This window comes from Rhinopithecus bieti, unplaced genomic scaffold, assembly GCF_001698545.2.
Source record: "Rhinopithecus bieti isolate Rb0 unplaced genomic scaffold, ASM169854v2 scaffold_20951, whole genome shotgun sequence".
Classification (NCBI taxonomy): domain Eukaryota; kingdom Metazoa; phylum Chordata; class Mammalia; order Primates; family Cercopithecidae; genus Rhinopithecus; species Rhinopithecus bieti.
The window spans coordinates 88,593-104,004 of record NW_016809950.1 but is presented as its reverse complement, the minus strand read 5'-3'; the positions used below and the strand labels follow the sequence as shown (position 1 = coordinate 104,004).

The window sequence follows — 15,412 nt, the reverse complement described above, 5'->3', positions numbered from 1 at the left end:
GTACAGTATATTTATGTTGTGTCTGTGGTATATGTGTGCTAGTTGTATGCGGTATAGTGTGTTTGTGGTGTGGGTGTTGTATCTGTGTGTATGTGGTGTGGGTATGCACAACAGCTAACCTGGCCCATAGACCAGGAGCAGCCAGGATTCATCTCAGGAATGTCAGGTGGGTGTGGGAGCTGAAATATCTGTGTAATTTACCACATAAACAAAACGGGAAAGAGGAATCAGGTAATAGGGGATGAGGAACAAGAAGTGGGGATGTCAACATCCCACAGCACCCTGGGAGCAGAAGGAAACCTCCATAGCCTGAAAAAGTCATCCACACAAACACCCTTGGTTCTCCTCGGCCCCAAAGGATAAATCCCAGCACCCATCCGTGCTGTCTGGGATGTGGAGAGAATGTCCTCTGGCCAGCCAGGGTCCCAGCATGGGTGGTGACAGCCCTGTGAGGGCCTCTGTGATGACCCCTGTCTGTCCTGAGCTCTGTCTGCATGGGCTGGGGCTGGGCATGGCTGACATTTGTACAACTGCAGCTGCTGCAGAGGAAGAGAGCCCTGGGCGTATTCCCTCCAGGGGAACAGCACGAGGCCCTTAGCAAGACCACCAGGACCTCCAGCGGTTGCACTCTGGCCTCCCTGTTCCTCACTACAGAGCACCCTGGCAATATGCTGTGGGGACAGACATATGGTCCATATCTGAGCTCTGCTCTCCATGGGCACACAACCAGGAGCAAATAGTCCAATTCCAGCGAGCTCCAGAGGTGCCTCCCATGAACAGAAAGGACACTGTCAGGCCTGTCGTGAGTCCCAAGGCACTAGGCTGTGCTGGGCCTGGCACAAGGCTGGGAGCTTGTAGGACCCCAAAGCAAGAACTACGCTGACACTTCCATGATTGGTCCTGGGCTCTGGTCTCCCACCACGCCTCTCCATCACACAGAGCTGAGGGTGGGGGTGGAGTAGAGAGCTCCCCTCCCCCTCGGGGTCTCTTTCTGCTGCTCCTGGTTTAAAGCCGCTCAGCCGTGCAGCAGTTGTGACAGCTGTGCTCCTCTGATGATGTCCCCTGGACATGCACAGGCTGTGGCGTCTGAGCAGCCCTGTCAACCCCAGGTGAGGATGTGAGTCGTCACTCTTCAGCTGGAGGCAGCTGAGTTGAGATGACAGGTGCCCTCTGCCCACCAGCTTGGCCCGCTGCCTCTGCCCACGTGACCTGGCAGTCACAGCCCTGACCTGTCAGCTGTTGGCCGACTTGTGCAAAGCCACCCCACATGGAGGGTGACAGTCACAGCAGGGAAAGACCAAGGCAGGAGCCTGGAACCCAAATGCAACACAGTGAGACCTCTCGGCAGGCTGCCACCAAGTAACCATGAGGGCTCCAGGGAGCCCAGGAAGGAGGCCAGGAAGCAGCCCAGGCTCCCCCGTTTAGCCCTGGGCCTCATATCCAACCTGGCAGAGGCCTCTGCTGGGCTCAGGACCAGCCTGGAGCAGTGAGGCTCTCCAGGGTCTACTCCCTGCTCTGGGCGCCCTGTGCAGAGGTGGGACCAGGTGGGGCATAGGCACTCTGCAAGCCCTGCCTCAACTTGAAGGGCCGAGCCCACCTGCCCTTGGCAGTCCTGCTTGAAGGACACCTTGTCCTGGAAGTCTTCCCTGATGACCAGCCCCTCTGACTCCCTGCAGCCCAAGGGCTTGGTCTGTCCCTCTCGTCAGTCACTTGTCATCCAGGATGTACCATGACTTCTGGTTGTCTACGTCCAAGTATAATTTTCTTATTTAGTTCTTTGTCTTTCTTCTAATCTTTCATTATTAAATATTTCAAACTTTACAGCCAAGTGGAAAGGATTGTGCAATGTACACGCCTGTTTGCATCATGGAGATTTTTAATTAATGCTTGACCATGCTTGCTTTATCCTGTCTCTATGTGTTTCTTCCTCTCTCTGTCTATCTTTCTCTCCACCAATTCATCTTATTTTTGGATGCATTCAAAGTATTTTATAGTCCTCAGGGTACTTTATCCCTAAACCCTTTAGTTTGTATATCTTTCACTAGAGAACAGTATTTGTTAAGTTCTCTTTTTACGGCACGCAAATCTTAAGTGTGTCATCTGTATGAGTTTAGACGAGAGCACACCACATCTGTGTAACCGCAGACCCTGTGAAGATGTGGAATGTTACCACGGCCCCAGAAAATCCCCTCAGACCTCTCTGTGCATGTGGCTCAGTAGTTCCCTGGGATTGAGACAAGAAGTGGAATTGTTGCATTAAGGGCACACACTTGTGAAACGTTCTTCAGTAGTGTTGCTTATCTGTCCAGGAGGCCACACCAAGCAGCGTGTGGGAGTCCCAGGCCCCACTGCCCCACTCCCCCAGCACAGGTGACTTCCATCTGTGTCTTGTTGCTCTTCTGGTAAGTTGTCAGCCCTACAACACTGCTCAGGACTGCAAGGACTTGACCCCTGTGGCCTGAGGGAGTGCTGTAGGATTTCAGGGTGGAAGCTCCAGCTGAACTGCCCCTGTGCGGAGGCTGAGGCAGGGTGCCTTTCCTGGGTTCCTCGGATTAGGAAGGGTGTGGGAGTCCTCCTGTGTGCTCAAGGCCCGACCACTTCCTTGTGGACCCTCAGTGACACCAGATGAGGATTTGGTCCAGTGGACACACAGATATTCATTCAGACACAGCCACTTCCTTGTAGGGAAGCCCCCTGGGAATTTAGTTTTGGGGATGGATCACAGGAGCAGGGAGGTCAGAGTGGAGACAGCCCTCCACTCTTCCTCACTTGGACTTTTAAGTGTTGTTCTTACAGAATCCAAGCAAGATATTATTCATGGATATGACTTTAATAATGCAAAGAGCCAGGACCAAGTTATTTGCAGATTCCAGTTTAGCAAAACAAAAGTCATTGGTAAGTAGCCTCCTCTGAAATCTGCAATGATCCAATGAGGTTTTCCTTTGAGCATCACGGTGACATTCAAACAATTTCAGATTTCAGAGCACTTTGGATTTTGAATTTTCGGATTAGGGATACTCAACCTAACTAAGCAAGGTCACCTGTGTAGAGCAGCTGGCACAAGCATGGACTTTATAATATTTTAAACTCTCCTATCGTTTGGCAACACTCAGGCATCGGGGGACCTCTGCAATTGGAGAGTGGCCTGAGGAAGCGCCCAGTCTAGGCAGACACTGTGCCCTGGGTACCGTAGGAGTGTGCTGTTTCCCGCTGAGTGCCTGAGGTGCATTTGGATTTTCTGCATCCCCCTCAATTCTCCCTCTTGACCCCTTGATACATTCATTCCATCTGATCATGTTGTGTTCAATGGCCTCTTATTCAGGGTCATCTGGCAAACTTGGAATGACTCCTCTCCCTGCAGGATTCTTCTCGGCCATCTCTCCTCCTGTCCCTGAGTATATAGAATGGGGCAGAGGCTGTCATTGTCACAGTCTCATGTGGCAGAGTTGTGTAGGTGGTGTTAGGCCATTAAGATTCCACTGATGTATACTTTCGTGGGAGTGACTTAGGGATGGAGCAGCCCCTTCCTAAGGAGAGCTACTGGGTATTGAATACTTATATCAGGTGTTGTGCCAAGTGCCTTACACTCACTGTCTCCATGAATTCTCCAAGCAGCCTTACTGCATTTCCTTTGCATGGGTGGATAACCAGGGCAGGGGTGACGGAAGAGCTTTCCCAGTGCCACACACCTGGAGAGTAGACCCAGATCTGTCTGCCCAGTGGGGGCATTCCGTGTCCCTGAGATGATGGTTTTTGGGGAAGGCATGGCCCTACCCATCCCCAGGAAGTCCAATCAGACGCGTCCTCTGCCCGCCTGTGGGTGCACTGGTTTCCTGGAGGGCACTAGTTTTTTCTCCAAGGTGGGCCAGCACCAGGTCTCACATAGGAAAGCCCATGTCACAGTCCTGGGTGCCTCTTGCAGACGGCCACACTGCTCCTGGTTGGTGACTGTGCAGAAGTGACTGAGCATAGCTGTGTATTGCAGGGAACTCAGATGCACTGAGGAGTGACTTTGTCATTAATTACATTTTCCTCTGAAGAAAACATTCGTGAAACATTTTAGAAATAAGGAAGCAAGAAGACATATTCAGAGCTTGATGTTTCTATATGCTTCATGTTTTCCATCTTTCTAGGCTACATTTTTGTAATTTAAGAAATTTTTTAATATGGTGACTGAAGTATGGGTTTAATCGGTTAATCTGTTTGAAAACTCTTTTTCCAGCAGCCTGGTATTGCTGGGCCCTCTGCCCATCTTGGCCCTGAACCATGGCCTCAGGGTGCCAGTGCCACCCGCCCTCCCCTGGAGCTCCCTGAGCTGTCCCAAACGCCATACTGCAGTCAGATCACACCTCTTGGGGATTTTTAACCCAGTAATCCCAATCTTTCCATCTCTCAAATTAAATCTGTTTCCTAACCATGTTTTCCTGATCGTTATCTTTATCAGCACCAAGGAAGAGGTCAACAGTTTAGAAATTCATGGCTAATCTGACAGTTGGGTTCAGGCCAACAAGTTGTTCCATGTGGAAACGAATCATTTTGCCCATAGTAACCCTGACCTACGTGAAAAAGAGAAAAACAATAGAAATTGCTTTTATGTATACAAGAAATTTTAATTTATAAAATTATATTATATTTTGGTATACATTTGTACAATTATTTTACAGTGTTAATTATATTTTATTATAAAAATCATGCAATGTAGAAAAAAGAAACAGACAAAACATAATGAATAAAAACATTACCCCAAATCCCAAACCCAAAGACAAGTGCTATTAACATTTTCAACTACAGCATAATAAATTTAATTTTGCTTAAATATGATGGAAGAAAAAGAAAATGAAATGGGATTGAAGAAACTGTGGAGCATCACACGAATGTTTCTGGTCGCCTGTGACGAAGCGGCTGTCCCTTTCCCTCCATGCCTCTCCTTCCCTCTGCTCATGGACATCACAGCACATCGCACTCTGCCATCTATTTTGTTCTCTATTTTTAATTTTGTTGTCTGTTTCCCACGCAGTCCTTAAAGGTGAGTCCTTGAGAGCAGAGACTCTGCCTGCCTGTTCCTGTTACACAGCAGAGCACTGCACAGGGCCTGGGTGTGCTGGGTGCTCACAGGGGTCTCTGCAATAGGAAAGCAGAGCCCAGATGCCGGTCGTGGACCACGGGGTCAGCTCTGTGTGATGAGGACCGGAGGTGGGAGGGACAGTGGACGAACATGTGCATCGACATTCTTCCCACGTCATTTCCTTTTAGAAAAAAAAAAAAAATCAGTATGGACAAGACTTTCATGACTTGCCCTAGACCAAAGATTAAAAACAACCTGGACAGTAAGAATCCCTGGCAGGAGGCCCTAGAGGGCAGGAGGCCAGGGGTCACGGTTGGGCACCATGAGGCGTACAGAATGTGGATGTCCCCCTGCTGGGGCAGCACGTGTCTGCGGCTGGTCTAAGGACACACTGCTCACCTCCCTTGTTGGTGGCCCCCAAGGTGTTCGGGGATCCGCAGTGTCCTAGGGATCTGCAGTGTCCTAGAGATCTACAGTATCCTAGGGTCTGTGAGGAGGGCAAGATGCAGGAGATGATTGCCCAAGGAATGGTACCATTGCTCCAGTTCACCTTTCAGAGTTAAGCCAACAGACTCTGTAAATACAGAAGAGGCAGAATGGTTGACACCAAGCAGCCATTCGTGGTTACTTAGGACACAGTCACAATGACATGAGATCTCATGCAAGGCCCCTCGCTGCTGGACCCACATCCCCCTTGGCCATCGTTGCTGAGGTAGACCTCATAGTGCTTTGGGGAATGAGAGCATTGCCCATGCTGTCCACTCACCGAGGGCAAGAACTGCATCTCCCTGGGCTGGCTCTCACCGTCTTCGCTTTCTATGCTTTAGGGAGGTCTTTGTTGAAGCCAGCCTGAACAATGGCAGAAATGTCTTTTCTAATGACATCACTTTGAAGAGCACCACCTGTGTGAGTACCAGGGTGGGGATGTCACCAACCTGGGCTGTCCAGAGCCCCCGCACTGGAATGAGATACACCCTGGGGAGGACAGAAAGAGCACACAGTTCCTAGGCAGTCCCAGAAAAGTAGCATGTGCAGCAGACACCTGAGCCTGCGTGATCCTGTTCCAGCTGGCACAGGGGGGTGAGGCTTGGAGGCTGTGTGCCAGGAACCAGAATCCAGGACCTCTAGAGTCTCCAGCTTCTCCACATGGGCCTCCCAGGTCCAGGGGATCTGGAGAATTCCACGCACTACCTTCAGGATGCGCGTGCCGCTGAACCAGTGCCCCAGCTGCTAATCTGATCCTAAACCCACTTACAACCCCATCCCCCCAGCCTGCCTGGTGGTCATCTGCTGTCATTTCCCAGATGCTGTCAGCCTCCTTTCTGCCTCTCCTCCCCGCTCGGGCCCCGGAGCTGCCCCTCTCTGCTCCCTCCCCGAGCTCTGCAGTATGTCCCCTCCTGCTGCTGATGGGGAGGCTGTCAGGCACACAGGCCAGGCTCAGGCCCAGCTCAGGCCAGCACAGGTTCTCTCTTCTCCCCTCCCTAGCCTTCTTTCTAAGCAGAGGTGGAAGGCCTGGGCAACTTGCATTCCCACGGATGCCGCCCAAAGTCCCTTTACTGTGAAGAACAGCCAGAGAAGAGTTCCCGTTGCTTACACCCCATGTATCCCTGGTTCTGAGCCAGGCCTTTCTCTGAGCTCTGTAAACCTCACGAGTGTCCCCAGGGAGGGAGGCTTATTCCCTTTCCACAAGTGTGGAGGCTGAGGCTCAGAGCGGTGCGTGGATGTGCCCATGGTGCAGAGCCTGGAAGTGGGGAGAGAGGCTGTGGGGGATGGACCCGGGTCTCCTGCCCCTGCTCCTGCACCTGCACCTCTCTCAGCCATGGTACCCCCACCCTCACTTATCTTTGTACCTGTAGATTTAGTTGTCCTCAAAGAAGCCCTGTGCTGCAAGTGAGGTGTTCAGTGAGGCTAGGTTCATCAGATCACAGAAACTTCTGGGACTTTCTTGGCAATGCTCTAGGGCAGCGCCTTTGAGCAGGACCGAAGGAGGAGTCTGTAACTCTCTGGGGACCAGCCCTGGCCACTAGCCTCACTTTGGTACATGGAGGAGGGACCAGCTAGGAAGAGCGAGGAGTGGGCAGATGGGTCACCAAATGGTGGGCACTGGGAAGAGGCCACCCAGGCCACTGACATTTGCATTGTCTACCAGGCATAGTGCACGTTAATACCTTTCTCCTACAGGGTGCCAGTCCACCACAGACCACCATTCGCCACAGGCAACCCATCCATCACAGAACACGCATCCATCACAGACTACCTGTCCACCACAGGCCACTCATCCACCCCAGAGCACCCATTCATTATAGAACACCCGTCCACCACAGGCCACCCATCCATCACAGGCCACCCATTTACCACAGAGCACCCATCCACCACACAGCACCCATTCACCACAGATCACCCATCCACCACAGAACACCCATCCACTACAGGCCACCCATTCACCACACAGTACCCATCCACCACAGAACATTCATCCACCACAGGCCACCCATTCGCCACAGAGCCCCCATTTACCATAGAACACCCATCCATCACAGAACATGTATCCACCACAGACTACCTGTCCACTACAGGCCACCCATTCATCACAGGCCACCCATCCACCACAGGCCAACCATTCCCCACAGGCCACCCATTCCCCATAGGCCACCTTTTCACCATACAGCCCTCATTCACCACAGAGCACCCATTCATCCCAGGGTACTCATTCACCACAAAGCACCCATCCATCACAGCCCCTACATCCACTACAGGCCAGCCATTCACCACAGAGCCCCCATCCATCACAGAACACCCATCTGCCACAGGCCACCCATTCACCACAGAGCACCCATCCACCACAGGCCGGCCATTCACCACAGGCCACCCATTCACCACAGAGCCTCCATCCACCACAGGCCACGCATTCACTACAGAGCCCCCATCCATCACAGGCATTCACCACAGGCCACCCATTCACCACGAGGCCCCCATCCGTTCACAGCCACGCATTCACCACAGAACACCCATCCATCACAGGCCACCCATGCACCACAGAACACCCCATCCATCACAGCCAGCCATTCACCACGAGCCCCATCCATTCACAGGCCATGCATTTACCACAGAGCCCCCATCCATCCATCACAGGCCAAGCCATTCACCACAGGCCACCCATTTACCACAGAGCCCCCATCCATCACAGGCAGCCATCACCCACAGGCCACCCATTTACCACAGTGCCCCCCATCCATTCACAGGGGCCAGCCATTCACCACAGGGCCACCCATTCACACAGAGCCTCCATCCACCACAGTCCACGCATTTCACCACAGAGCCCCCATCATCCACAGCCAGCCATTCAACCACAGGCCACCCATTTACCACAGAGCCCCATCCATCACAGGCCAGCCATTTTGCCACAGGCCACCCATTCACTACAGAGCCCCCCATCCATCACAGGCCAGCCATTCACCACAGAGCACCCATCCATCACAGCCAGCCATTCACCACAGAGCCCCCATCCATCACAGCCATGCATTCCACTACAGAGCCCATCCATCCACAGGCCAGCGATTCACCACAGGCCACCCATTTCACCACAGAGCCCCAACCCCATCCATCACCGGCCACGGCATTCACCACAGAACACCCATCCATCACAGGCCAGCCATCCACCACAGAGCCATCCATCCACCGGCCACCCATTCACCACAGAGGCCCCCATCCATCACAGGCCACCCATCCATCACAGGTGCCCACCCATTCACCACAGGGCCATCCATTCACCACAACACCCATCCATCACAGGCCACCCATGCACCACAGAACACCCACCATCACAGGCCAGCCACCCACACAGCAGCATCCCACACAGACACCGTCACCACAGAATACCCATTCCATCACAGGCCAGCCATCCATCACCCCCCCCCCCCCCCCCCTGGCCAACCATCACCCACAGGCCACCTATTTTACCACAGAGACCCATCCATCACAGCCAGCCATCCATCCACAGGGCCACTCGTTCACCACAGAACACCCATCCATCACAGGCCAGCCATCCATCCACAGGGCCAGCCATTCACCACAGGCCACCCATTTACCACAGAGCAGCCATTCCATCACAGCCATCCATCCATCACCATCACAGGCCACCCATCCATCACAGGCCACCCGTCCACCACAGTCCACCCATTCACCACAGAATATCCATCTATCACAGAGCACCCTTCCACCACAAACCAGCCATCTGTCACATACCACCCATCCACCACAGACCACCCGTCCATCATAGACCATTCATCTGTCATAGACCATTCATTCACCACAAACCACCCATCTATCACACACCACCCGTCCACCACAGACCACCCATCAACTGCAAAGCACCCGTTAATCACACACTGCCCATCCATCACAGAGCACCCGTCCATCACAGACCACTTGTTCATCACAGAGTACCCATCTGCCACAGAGCACTCGTCCATCATAGGACACTGGTCCATCACAGAAGGCAAGTCAACCAGAGGGCTGGACAAACAACCCACTAATCATCCAGGTCCTGCCGGCCCTGCTCCTGACCCTGCTGCTGCTTTGTGGCTTCTCGCAGGTGTGTGGCAGGAGAATAAGTGCTCCCTGCCCACCCAGCCCTGGGGCTCAGACACAGGTCCAACCTCCAATGGACTTCAGCATGTGACTGCCGCGTGATCCCACCTGTGGGAAGTTTCCCATCAGTTCCCAGGTCATCACATGAGCCAAGGGAAGCTGTCCACACATTCCCAGGGCCTAGCAAGCCTGGGCTTCTGCAGGGCCTCCTGCCCTGGCTGGTCACAGAGAGCTGGTCAGGGATGCCCTGGACATGGGGCTGAGGCCTGCCCTGGCTCCTAGAGAAAAGTGACCCCAGAACCCCTGAAACCAGGGCTGCCTCAACAATCCGGACTTCTGGAAGCCTCAGAAGGACAAGGGCCAGGAGGCGGCCTCTGTGTGGAGGGAGGAAGAGAGGGTCCCCCATGAGGCCCTGCTGGTCCAAATGGAAGACGGTGCTGTAACACCCAGCTGTCTGTGCCTTGAGAAACCAGCGTGGATCTTGGCATATGTCTGGTGCCTTCTCCATTCCTTCATCTGTCTTTACTGAGCTCCAGCTTCCTCTGGGCCCCATGCTGGGCTGGGGAGGGACAGAAATGAAGCAGCCACTGTTCCCCATGGAGGGCTCACAGTCCTGCCTGGTCAGGGCTGAGGGTGAAATGTCCACCCCACAGGAATGGGAAGGGCTCCCTGTAAGGCAAAGCAGGACCCAAAAGCAGAGACGGAGCCCAGGGCGGGGAGGGCAATAGAGGCCTTGGAGTTGGGGTGGACAGACCCAGCCCAGAGAGTTGCAGACAGACAGAGCAGGGGGAGGAGAGGACAGAGCCCAGCCCAGGGAACACGCAGGGCTCATCTCTGCCCAGGGAGCCACGAGGGGAGGAAGCCGGGGACTCAGCCATGAGGCTGGGAGGTCAGGGAAGGCTCCCAGGGTTAGACAGGCTCTCCCTGAGGAAGGGGGGGGGGGGCACTATCTTTTCCATATGGCTGTGGGCAGAGAAGGACACCTGCAGGGGCTGGGCCTCTCTAGGGACCTGATCCCTGGCCTGGCTGACCCCTAGGAACCCCACAGCAGCAGTACAGGGGTTCCCCTTGGATAAGGTTGGAGGCTAAGGCCTGGGAGGAAGAGCCTGCTGTGACACCCTAAAGTGTGCCCAGGTGACACCCTAAAGACCGTGCTCTGTCCTGCTGCCCCACCTCCATCCAGCCCTGCTCCAGACCAGGGTCCCAGCTGGGTACAAGGCCAAGGCAGAGCCAGCCCACCCCCATCCAGCTCTACTCCAGACCAGGGTCCCAGCTGTGTGCAGGGCCAAGACAGAGCCAGTCCACCCCCATCCAGCCTTGCTCCAGACCAGGGTCTGTGTACCAGGCCAAGGCAGAGCCTGCCCACCCCCATCCAGCCCATGTTTGTCTCTTTTGAACATTCTAGACTGTCAAGGATCCACCACCTCTGCAGAAACCAGAAAAGGTAAGTCGCGGTTCCAGTCCTGATATTGTCACATCCCAAGGAGTCCACTGACCTTCACCAAGAGTCCCATGAAGCCCTGAGCCCCATGACCTCCACCTGCTTGGGAAGAGAAGAAGGTGACAGAGGGGCAGAGTGGAGCCTGAGAAGGGTGGGGACTCACAGTGATGTCCCCAGCACACCCTTCTCACTTCCTACACCCCTCAACATGAGGTTTCTCACCAATTCACAGCCTGGGGTGGCCAGTTTCAGTAACTGTGATGATCTCTCCTGAGTAAATGGGGCTCTTCTGACAATACCCACAGAGCATGTATAAGATGCTAAGGATGGAGCGCTCTGGAAAAGAAGCCCCATGTTTTAGGGATCTGGCCCCATCCCCAGCCTCCGGATGTGGGTGTGGCTCCATTTGGCCTCCCTGGATCCCTGTCTCCTGGCAGGGATGAGGGGCTGGCTGGCGTTAGCTTCTAGGGACTGTAGGGCTGAGGGATGAGGGAGTCCTGGCAGGCACCGAGCTGGGAGAGACACCCAGCCCAGTGAACACAGGGGCCAGGAGTCCGGAAGCAGGCTCCTGGGACAGGGACCCACCCCAAGGGCCATGGGCAGTGGTGAGGGCAGCAGCTGAGGCAGGAGACCCTGGACCTGAGATGGGGTGGGAACAGACCTCCCTGACCAAGTCTGTCCACTGCTGCAGAGTGGGCTCGGGGAGGATGCATCTGCAACCAGGTGGATGCGGACAGCCACTTGCAAATTCTGGGACCATTGCACAGCCCTCAGAGCAGGCCTCTTTCAACAAGGGTGGCCACGGGAGAACCAAAGGGACAGAGACGAAGTCGTTGGCATTTAGGGGAAAAACTATGTCTGCAAACCAGGAGGAGTTTGCATGTTTCTCACACGAAAGATGCTCCCCTGTTGTGTGGGCTCCTCACTGGTCCTTTCATTCCCCAGACACACATCTGGGAGCGGTCAGCACTGTGCCTGGTGCTGGGGCAATGACACCATGGCCTTGCACTCAGGATCTGCCCGTAAAGGAAGCAAACAGTTGTTTTTCCTTTTTTAGAAGCCAGAATAGGAGAAACCACCTCCTCTTCCTTCATCACCACTGCCCCCGCCTCCTGTGTACACCTGCCCCACTGTGATTGTTTATTGCTGTGGGTGCCGAGGAGTGTGCAGGATAAGAGGGATAGAGGTGAGAAGCACAGTGGAGAGGTGCTGTGACCCCCGGGCTGGGACTGCAGAAGGAGGGTGCAGCTGGGTCCTGCTGCAGAGGCCTGGGCCCTGGAGGAAGGCAGGCTCTATGGGTGTTGGCCTTGGGTCACTTGATGCAAGGGGCAACCAGATGCTCACCTCACCCTAGTGTCCCACTGGAGGGCAAGTATGAGGGCTCCTGTCCCCTTCACCACCAGGCCTGTCCCAGCACAAGGAGTTTCCTCTTTGAAGGATCCAGGTTTCTGGACATAGCAACTAGTGACGTCTGAGCAGTCCTGGCTCTCCCAGGGGTTATAATCAGCTCTGGTAGTGGCTTAGGTTTCAAACCAGTGGCCTGCGGGTTGATGAGTCAAACAAACTGAATCACAAAGAGTCTCCCGCAGGTCAGTAAAATATCAACGTAAAATAATCAAAGGGTCAGAATGTAGATTAAAGATAATTTATTCACTTGAAAAGATTGAGGATGGACCAACTGGGAAGCATAGATTCCAAAAAGCAAGTCAGTATTACAAAGTGGAGAAGTTAGGGACCATTTATACAGACAAAGTTCAGGAAAGTTAAACTGAATTTTAACATCTGTCCATGTGAAGCTTAATGCATAGTTACAATGATCTGATTAGTGGAGATAGTCTTTCTCTTTTGGGAAAGGTATATTTAACATTCCACAGTAAACATGTAACTATCATGAGGTCTTGGGCACCCTCTGTTCTCAGTTAAGAACAGGACAACAAAGGAGGCAAGTAATCTATAACAAGGATCAATGATGGGAAGGGAGGCGTTCTGGTCTCTGGTCTCTCTTAGTCATTCACAGAACTAGAACAATGAGAGAGGTTAAGCTATAATCTATGAAGCCAAATTGCAAACATGGTATGTGACTGAGTCTTCAGGGCTTAACTCCCCCTTAGCATAATAAATTTAGAAGGTCAGGACATTTTACTTCTCTTATATTTCTTCCTTTTCTTCAAATTATTTCAGAGAAAACGTGGCAGAAGAATCATGTATTTAAGTCAAAATCTCATCCTACTAGGAAGGCTCGTTCCTAGGAAGTCATGTCCAATGGGGAAGAATTAGAAAGAAGCAAAGCCAATGTATAAAGTAAACAAGGGAGAAGTGGTCCTCAAATCTGATTCAGGCCACATGACTGCCTCTTCATTCAAAGCAGTTCTTTGAGCAACCATTATTCTAGCCTTTTTGGTTGTGCATTGACTCAATTGCAAACATGTGCCATAACAGCAGTGTAGACAAAAACAGGACAAAACACAACAAATGATTACAATTCCCAGAATTAGTAAGTTTTTTTATACCAAGTTCTGCAAGATACAAACCAGCTGCATAACTAATCAGAGTACTGAATCTGAAAAGTTAGTTATTTGAATTTGTATACCCGTGATTAATTTCATGATGTTGTTCGAGTCATCTGGAGCAGAGACACAACACTGAGATTTTCTGATGTACAAGTTCCTCCTCAGGCTGCACTGAGTGTGTCTAAAGCCATACTCTTCTGTAATGTAGCAGTTCTCATAAAAGCAACTTACTTGTTTAGTGATGACATACCCAGGGAGCTATTATTTAGGGCCTTTTGTGTATAATTGGTTAGGATCTCTGCATGACAAATGATATTCTCAATACCTGATTTGTGGTACAAAGATGAAAGTTAAATGATCATACCAATGAAATGCAGGATGAACACAATGAGATTGTGAATGAGAAAAATTTGCAGATTTTGACAGGGTATGAACTACTTAGCCCTGTGCCCAAGCATAAGCCAAGGAACACAGTCTTAGCCTATCCTGGGGGTAACCATGGCCACAAGTTAGTACTACATAGCCAAGACATTCCATTTGGAGCTAACCAATAAATACTTGCTCGTTGTGCCTGTTCACCATCATGCCAATCAGTACTATGTAATGTAATAGTGTGGATATATCATTCTTTGGATATCAATCCCACATCTTCAGCATTATTTGAGTAAGGTATCTTTGGTATAATTTATCTGTTCACAAAACAAATGGGCAAGCTGACTGAGCTGACCACAGCAGAGGGTAAACCAGATAAAACAGTCCCAAATTTGTGTTATACTAACCTGAAATTGAGTTGTCTTATCTCTCAAATGAGGCAGTGCTGTTTCATCCCTCTGTTGGGGCACCATCAGTGTTAAAGGTAATGTATTAGTCCATTCTCACACCACTATAAATACCTAAAACTGGGTAATTTATAAGGAAAAGAGGTTTAATTGGCTCATGGTTCTGCAGGATGTACAGGAAGCATGGCTGAGGAGGCCTCCAGAAACTTGCAATCATGGTGGAAGGCGAAGGGGAAGCAGGGATGTCTTACGTGGTCAGAGTAAAGGAATAGAGAGAAGGGGGAGGTGCCACACACTTATAAACAATCAGATCTCATGATAACTCACTCTCTAACATGAGAACAGCAAGGGAGAAATCCGCCCCCGTGATCCAATCACCTCCCAACAGGCTCCTCCTCCAACACTGGAGATTCCAATTCAACATGAGACTTGGGCGGGGACACAAATCCAAACCATATCAGGTAACGAACTAGTTTCTTATACTGAGAAGCTCTTTCCATGCTCTTTACTCTGTAAAGTATTATTAATAGGCCAGTAGCATACTTTATCCTTTGTCATGCTAGTGTCAAGCATCAATGACTGTTTACAGAAACATGAATACATTCCTCCTCCTCCTCCTCCTCCTCCTCCTCCTCCTCCTTCTTCTTCTTTCTTCTTCTTCTTCTTCTTCTTTCTTCTCCTTCTCCTTCTTCCTCTTCCTCTTCCTCTTCTTCTTCCTCTTCCTCTTCTTCTTCTTCCTCCTCCTCTTCTTCTTCTTCCTCCTCCTCCTCCTTCTTCCTCCTCCTCCTTCCTCCTCCTCTCCCTCTTCCTCTTCTTTTTTTTTTTTTTGAGATGGAGTCTCACTGCCCAGGCTGGAGTGCAGTGGCACTATCTCAGCTCACTGCAACCTCCGCCTCCAGGTTCAAGCAATTCTCCTGCCTCAGCCTCCCGGATAGCTGGGACTACAGGTGCATGCCACCATTCCCAGCTAACTTTTTGTACTTTTAGTAGAGATGGGGCTTCACTGTATTATCCAGGATGGTTTTGA

At 51.9% G+C, this 15,412-nt stretch overlaps 1 long non-coding RNA gene across 1 annotated transcript; it reads right to left on the bottom strand.

The window, feature by feature from the left end:
- Window positions 1-4,778: 4,778 nt before the first annotated feature.
- On the bottom strand, window positions 4,779-5,873 carry LOC108541437 (uncharacterized). Its single transcript, XR_001888963.1, has 3 exons — window positions 5,832-5,873; window positions 5,465-5,639; window positions 4,779-5,246 (listed from the first exon to the last, which is right to left on the bottom strand). It is a non-coding gene; the product is annotated as an uncharacterized LOC108541437 (long non-coding RNA).
- Window positions 5,874-15,412: the final 9,539 nt, after the last annotated feature.